Source organism: Coregonus clupeaformis, unplaced genomic scaffold (genome assembly GCF_020615455.1).
Source record: "Coregonus clupeaformis isolate EN_2021a unplaced genomic scaffold, ASM2061545v1 scaf1410, whole genome shotgun sequence".
Taxonomy (NCBI): domain Eukaryota; kingdom Metazoa; phylum Chordata; class Actinopteri; order Salmoniformes; family Salmonidae; genus Coregonus; species Coregonus clupeaformis.
The window spans coordinates 25846-34460 of NW_025534864.1; positions in this window are offsets into that span (position 1 = coordinate 25846).

An 8615-nucleotide genomic window follows, 5' to 3' on the forward strand; every position below is an offset into this window, starting at 1 on the left:
TCATGCATAATGGTTATCAGTTGGATTCACCTGATCATGTATAGTGGTTATCAGTTGGATTCACCTGATCCTATATAGTGGTTATCAGTTGGATTCACCTGATCCTATATAGTGGTTATCAGTTGGATTCACCTATCATGTATAGTGGTTATCAGTTGGATTCACCTGATCATGTATAGTGGTTATCAGTTGGATTCACCTGATCATGTATAGTGGTTATCAGTTGGATTCACCTGATCATGTATAGTGGAGTGGTCAGCTTAGTGTGTATAGAGCGTTGTCAGTGTAACCTGATCATGTATAGTGGTTATCCCGAGTTGGATTCACCTGATCATGTATAGTGGTTATCAGTGGATTCACCTGATTGCTCTGTAAGTCGCTCTGGATACGAGCGTCTGCTAAATGATTCAATATGTATGTAATGTATAGTGGTTATCAGTTGGATTCACCTGATCATGTATAGTGGTTATCAGTTGGATTCACCTGATCATGCATAGTGGTTATCAGTTGGATTCACCTGATCATGTATAGTGGTTATCAGTTGGATTCACCTGATCATGTATAGTGGTTATCAGTTGGATTCACCTGATCATGTATAGTGGTTATCAGTTGGATTCACCTGATCATGTATAGTGGTTATCAGTTGGATTCACCTGATCATGTATAGTGGTTATCAGTTGGATTCACCTGATCATGTATAGTGGTTATCAGTTGGATTCACCTGATCATGTATAGTGGTTATCAGTTGGATTCACCTGATCATGTATAGTGGTTATCAGTTGGATTCACCTGATCATGTATAGTGGTTATCAGTTGGATTCACCTGATCATGTATAGTGGTTATCAGTTGGATTCACCTGATCATGTATAGTGGTTATCAGTTGGATTCACCTGATCATGTATAGTGGTTATCAGTTGGATTCACCTGATCATGTATAGTGGTTATCAGTTGGATTCACCTGATCATGTATAGTGGTTATCAGTTGGATTCACCTGATCATGTATAGTGGTTATCAGTTGGATTCACCTGATCCTGTATAGTGGTTATCAGTTGGATTCACCTGATCATGTATAGTGGTTATCAGTTGGATTCACCTGATCATGTATAGTGGTTATCAGTTGGATTCACCTGATCATGTATAGTGGTTATCAGTTGGATTCACCTGATCATGTATAGTGGTTATCAGTTGGATTCACCTGATCCTGCATAGTGGTTATCAGTTGGATTCACCTGATCATGTATAGTGGTTATCAGTTGGATTCACCTGATCATGTATAGTGGTTATCAGTTGGATTCACCTGATCATGTATAGTGGTTATCAGTTGGATTCACCTGATCATGTATAGTGGTTATCAGTTGGATTCACCTGATCATGTATAGTGGTTATCAGTTGGATTCACCTGATCATGTATAGTGGTTATCAGTTGGATTCACCTGATCATGTATAGTGGTTATCAGTTGGATTCACCTGATCATGTATAGTGGTTATCAGTTGGATTCACCTGATCATGTATAGTGGTTATCAGTTGGATTCACCTGATCATGCATAGTGGTTATCAGTTGGATTCACCTGATCATGTATAGTGGTTATCAGTTGGATTCACCTGATCATGCATAGTGGTTATCAGTTGGATTCACCTGATCATGTATAGTGGTTATCAGTTGGATTCACCTGATCATGCATAGTGGTTATCAGTTGGATTCACCTGATCATGCATAGTGGTTATCAGTTGGATTCACCTGATCATGTATAGTGGTTATCAGTTGGATTCACCTGATCATGTATAGTGGTTATCAGTTGGATTCACCTGATCATGTATAGTGGTTATCAGTTGGATTCACCTGATCATGTATAGTGGTTATCAGTTGGATTCACCTGATCATGTATAGTGGTTATCAGTTGGATTCACCTGATCATGTATAGTGGTTATCAGTTGGATTCACCTGATCATGTATAGTGGTTATCAGTTGGATTCACCTGATCATGTATAGTGGTTATCAGTTGGATTCACCTGATCATGTATAGTGGTTATCAGTTGGATTCACCTGATCATGTATAGTGGTTATCAGTTGGATTCACCTGATCATGTATAGTGGTTATCAGTTGGATTCACCTGATCATGTATAGTGGTTATCAGTTGGATTCACCTGATCATGTATAGTGGTTATCAGTTGGATTCACCTGATCATGTATAGTGGTTATCAGTTGGATTCACCTGATCATGTATAGTGGTTATCAGTTGGATTCACCTGATCATGTATAGTGGTTATCAGTTGGATTCACCTGATCATGTATAGTGGTTATCAGTTGGATTCACCTGATCATGTATAGTGGTTATCAGTTGGATTCACCTGATCATGTATAGTGGTTATCAGTTGGATTCACCTGATCATGTATAGTGGTTATCAGTTGGATTCACCTGATCATGTATAGTGGTTATCAGTTGGATTCACCTGATCATGTATAGTGGTTATCAGTTGGATTCACCTGATCATGTATAGTGGTTATCAGTTGGATTCACCTGATCATGTATAGTGGTTATCAGTTGGATTCACCTGATCATGTATAGTGGTTATCAGTTGGATTCACCTGATCATGTATAATGGTTATCAGTTGGATTCACCTGATCATGCATAGTGGTTATCAGTTGGATTCACCTGATCATGTATAGTGGTTATCAGTTGGATTCACCTGATCATGTATAGTGGTTATCAGTTGGATTCACCTGATCATGTATAGTGGTTATCAGTTGGATTCACCTGATCCTATATAGTGGTTATCAGTTGGATTCACCTGATCATGTATAGTGGTTATCAGTTGGATTCACCTGATCATGTATAGTGGTTATCAGTTGGATTCACCTGATCATGTATAGTGGTTATCAGTTGGATTCACCTGATCATGTATAGTGGTTATCAGTTGGATTCACCTGATCATGTATAGTGGTTATCAGTTGGATTCACCTGATCATGTATAGTGGTTATCAGTTGGATTCACCTGATCATGCATAGTGGTTATCAGTTGGATTCACCTGATCATGCATAGTGGTTATCAGTTGGATTCACCTGATCATGCATAGTGGTTATCAGTTGGATTCACCTGATCATGTATAGTGGTTATCAGTTGGATTCACCTGATCATGTATAGTGGTTATCAGTTGGATTCACCTGATCATGTATAGTGGTTATCAGTTGGATTCACCTGATCATGTATAGTGGTTATCAGTTGGATTCACCTGATCATGTATAGTGGTTATCAGTTGGATTCACCTGATCATGTATAGTGGTTATCGGTTGGATTCACCTGATCATGTATAGTGGTTATCGGTTGGATTCACCTGATCATGTATAGTGGTTATCAGTTGGATTCACCTGATCATGCATAGTGGTTATCGGTTGGATTCACCTGATCATGTATAGTGGTTATCAGTTGGATTCACCTGATCATGCATAGTGGTTATCGGTTGGATTCACCTGATCCTATATAGTGGTTATCGGTTGGATTCACCTGATCATGTATAGTGGTTATCAGTTGGATTCACCTGATCATGTATAGTGGTTATCGGTTGGATTCACCTGATCATGTATAGTGGTTATCAGTTGGATTCACCTGATCATGTATAGTGGTTATCAGTTGGATTCACCTGATCATGTATAGTGGTTATCGGTTGGATTCACCTGATCATGTATAGTGGTTATCAGTTGGATTCACCTGATCATGTATAGTGGTTATCAGTTGGATTCACCTGATCATGTATAGTGGTTATCAGTTGGATTCACCTGATCATGCATAATGGTTATCAGTTGGATTCACCTGATCATGTATAGTGGTTATCAGTTGGATTCACCTGATCATGTATAGTGGTTATCAGTTGGATTCACCTGATCATGTATAGTGGTTATCAGTTGGATTCACCTGATCATGTATAGTGGTTATCAGTTGGATTCACCTGATCATGTATAGTGGTTATCAGTTGGATTCACCTGATCATGTATAGTGGTTATCAGTTGGATTCACCTGATCATGTATAGTGGTTATCAGTTGGATTCACCTGATCATGTATAGTGGTTATCAGTTGGATTCACCTGATCATGTATAGTGGTTATCAGTTGGATTCACCTGATCATGTATAGTGGTTATCAGTTGGATTCACCTGATCATGTATAGTGGTTATCAGTTGGATTCACCTGATCATGTATAGTGGTTATCAGTTGGATTCACCTGATCATGTATAGTGGTTATCAGTTGGATTCACCTGATCATGTATAGTGGTTATCAGTTGGATTCACCTGATCATGTATAGTGGTTATCAGTTGGATTCACCTGATCATGTATAGTGGTTATCAGTTGGATTCACCTGATCATGTATAGTGGTTATCAGTTGGATTCACCTGATCATGTATAGTGGTTATCAGTTGGATTCACCTGATCATGTATAGTGGTTATCAGTTGGATTCACCTGATCATGTATAGTGGTTATCAGTTGGATTCACCTGATCATGTATAGTGGTTATCAGTTGGATTCACCTGATCATGTATAGTGGTTATCAGTTGGATTCACCTGATCATGTATAGTGGTTATCAGTTGGATTCACCTGATCATGTATAGTGGTTATCAGTTGGATTCACCTGATCATGTATAGTGGTTATCAGTTGGATTCACCTGATCATGTATAGTGGTTATCAGTTGGATTCACCTGATCATGTATAGTGGTTATCAGTTGGATTCACCTGATCATGTATAGTGGTTATCAGTTGGATTCACCTGATCATGTATAGTGGTTATCAGTTGGATTCACCTGATCATGTATAGTGGTTATCAGTTGGATTCACCTGATCATGTATAGTGGTTATCAGTTGGATTCACCTGATCATGCATAGTGGTTATCAGTTGGATTCACCTGATCATGTATAGTGGTTATCAGTTGGATTCACCTGATCATGTATAGTGGTTATCAGTTGGATTCACCTGATCATGTATAGTGGTTATCAGTTGGATTCACCTGATCATGTATAGTGGTTATCAGTTGGATTCACCTGATCATGTATAGTGGTTATCAGTTGGATTCACCTGATCATGTATAGTGGTTATCAGTTGGATTCACCTGATCATGTATAGTGGTTATCAGTTGGATTCACCTGATCATGTATAGTGGTTATCAGTTGGATTCACCTGATCATGTTAGTGGTTATCAGTTGGATTCACCTGATCATGTATAGTGGTTATCAGTTGGATTCACCTGATCATGTATAGTGGTTATCAGTTGGATTCACCTGATCATGTATAGTGGTTATCAGTTGGATTCACCTGATCATGTATAGTGGTTATCAGTTGGATTCACCTGATCATGTATAGTGGTTATCAGTTGGATTCACCTGATAATGTATAGTGGTTATCAGTTGGATTCACCTGAGTCATGCATAGTGGTTATCAGTTGGATTCACCTGATCATGTATAGTGGTTATCAGTTGGATTCACCTGATCATGTATAGTGGTTATCAGTTGGATTCACCTGATCATGTATAGTGGTTATCAGTTGGATTCACCTGATCATGTATAGTGGTTATCGGTTGGATTCACCTGATCATGTATAGTGGTTATCAGTTGGATTCACCTGATCATGTATAGTGGTTATCAGTTGGATTCACCTGATCATGTATAGTGGTTATCAGTTGGATTCACCTGATCATGTATAGTGGTTATCAGTTGGATTCACCTGATCATGTATAGTGGTTATCATGCAGCTTGTATGTGGGTCCTGTAAGAATAACTAAGAAGAAAAAACGACTTAGAAATAGATTCCAGGCCTCCACAACTTCAACAGAAACTCTTAGAAATAGATTCCAGGCCTCCACAACTTCAGCAGAAACTCTTAGAAATAGATTCCAGGCCTCCACAACTTCAACAGAAACTCTTAGGAATAGATTCCAGGCCTCCACAACTTCAACAGAAACTCTTATAAATATATTCCAGGCCTCACAACTTCAACAGAAACTCTTAGAAATAGATTCCAGGCCTCCCACAACTTCAACAGAAACTCTTAGAAAACTAGATTCCAGGCCTCCACAACTTCAACAGAAACTCTAGAAATAGATTCCAGGCCTCCACAACTTCAACAGAAACTCTTAGAAATAGATTCCAGGCCTCTCCACAACTTCAGCAGAAACTCTTAGAAATAGATTCCAGGCCTCCACAACTTCAACAGAAACTCTTAGAAATAGATTCCAGGCCCTCCACAACTTCAACAGAAACTCTTAGAAATAGATTCCAGGCCTCCACAACTTCAACAGAAACTCTTAGAAATAGATTCCAGGCCTCCACAACTTCAACATAAACTCTTCATTTAAATGTGGATTGAGCCACCCTGCTGGCCTGGAGCCTCAGACCAGCCTAGAACAGACGCACCTTCCATCCATCCATCCACCACAGGGATCAATGCAGCCCAATTAAAAGAAGCAGTATCATTACTACTCCTCCCTCCCTCCCTGCCTGATAGATAGGCAGACAGCACTGACAGTTGTACCCTCATGGATCCAGTAGTTACCATTTGCCATTTGGGACACACCCCTGTGTGTCTGTCTGCCTAGCTGTCTGCCTGTCGTCTGTCTGCCTGTCTGTCTGTCTGCCTGTCTGTCTGTCTGTCTGTCTGTCTGTCTGTCTGTCTGTCTGCCTGTCATCTGTCTGTCTGTCTGTCTGTCTGTCTGTCTGCCTAGCTGTCTGCCTGTCATCTGTCTGTCTGCCTAGCTGTCTGCCTGTCATCTGTCTGTCTGCCTGACTGTATGCCAGTTGTCTGCCTATCATCTGTCTGTCTGCCTCTCCGTCTGCCTAGCTGTCTGCCTGTCATCTGTCTGTCTGCCTATCTGCTTGCCTAGCTGTCTGCTATCATCTGTCTGTCTGCCTGTCTGTCTGCCTAGCTGTCTGCCTGTCATCTGTTTGACTGTCTGCCTAGCTGTCTGCCTGTCATCTGTCTGTCTGCCTGTTCTGTCTGCCTAGCTGTCTGCCTGTCATCTGTCTGTCGTCTGGCTGTCTGTCTGTCTGCCTAGCTGTCTGCCTGTCATCTGTCTGTCTCGCCTGTCTGTCTGTCTGCCCTAGCTGTCTGCCTGTCATCTGCCTGCCTCGTCTGTGTGTCTGCCTGCCTGTCTGCCTAGCTGTCTGTCTGCCTAGCTGTCTGCCTGTCATCTGCCTGCCTGTCTGTGTGTCTGCCTTAGCCGTCTGCCTGTCATCTGTCTGTCTGCCTGTTCTGTCTGTCTGCCTAGCTGTCTGCCTGTCATCTGTCTGTCTGCCTGTCTGTCTGTCTGCCTAGCTGTCTGCCTGTCATCTGTCTGTCTGTTCCGTCCGCCCGCCCGTCCGCCTGTCTGCCCTGTCTGTCATTCTGTCTGGGAGGTTGAAAATGAGCGCTTGCAGGGAGGAAGGAGGGCTGGGGGTGGCAGCGGTGGGAAGCTTTGGGTAAGCTGGCAGGGAGAAAGGAGGGCTGGGGGTGTGGCAGAGTGGGGCTTGGGAAGCTTTGGCAGGGAGGAAGGAGGCTGGGTGGTGGCAGCGTGGGAAGCTGGGAAGCCTGGAGAGCTGGCAGGGAGGAAGGAGGGGCTGGGGGGTGGCAGCGGTGGGGAAGCTGGGAAGCCTGTCAGTAAGGCTCAGTAGTGATGAAACAGAACTATTCCAGGTTCTGCCCAGTCACTGGTAAGATGAAGTCTTGAACTGCAGACTCTCATCACAAACCTGCAGTTACTCTGGCCTCTAGATACTGTCCCTTTTTCCTGCCAGTTACTCTAGAGTTTAGATACTGTCCCTTTTCCCTGCCAGTTACTCTAGCCTCTAGATACTGTCCCTTTTCCCTGCCAGTTACTCTAGCCTCTAGATACTGTCCTTTTCCCTGCCAGTTATTCTCTAGCCTCTAGATACTGTCCCTTTTCCTACCCAGTTACTCTAGCCTCTAGATACTGTCCCTTTTCCTGCCAGTTACTCTAGCCTCTAGATACTGTCCCTTTTTCCCTGCCAGTTACTTCTAGCCTCTAGATACTGTCCCTTTTCCCTGCCAGTTACTCTAGCCTCTAGATACTGTCCCTTTTCCCTGCCAGTTACTCTAGCCTCTAGATACTGTCCCTTTTCCCTGCCAGTTACTCTAGCCTCTAGATACTGTCCCTTTTCCCTGCCAGTTACTCTAGCCTCTAGATACTGTCCCTTTTCCCTGCCAGTTACTCTAGCCTCTAGATACTGTCCCTTTTCCTGCCAGTTACTCTGGCCTCTAGATACTGTCCCTTTTCCCTGCCAGTTACTCTAGCCTCTAGATACTGTCCCTTTTTCCCTGCCAGTTACTCTAGCTTCTAGATACTGTCCCTTTTCCCCTGCCAGTTACTCTGGCCTCTAGATACTGTCCCTTTTCCCTGCCAGTTACTCTAGAGTTTAGATACTGTCCCTTTTCCCTGCCAGTTACTCTAGAGTTTAGATACTGTCCATTTTCCACTACCTGACAATCCCTGACTGACTGACTGGCTGGCTGGCGGCTGACGGAGTCCCGACTCTCGACTCAAAATGAGATTATTTCCCCAATAACTTTGTGTCTTGTGGCTTTTGAGTTGGGTGCCATTTTTCTGTGCACTCACTGCTCTGCTGTT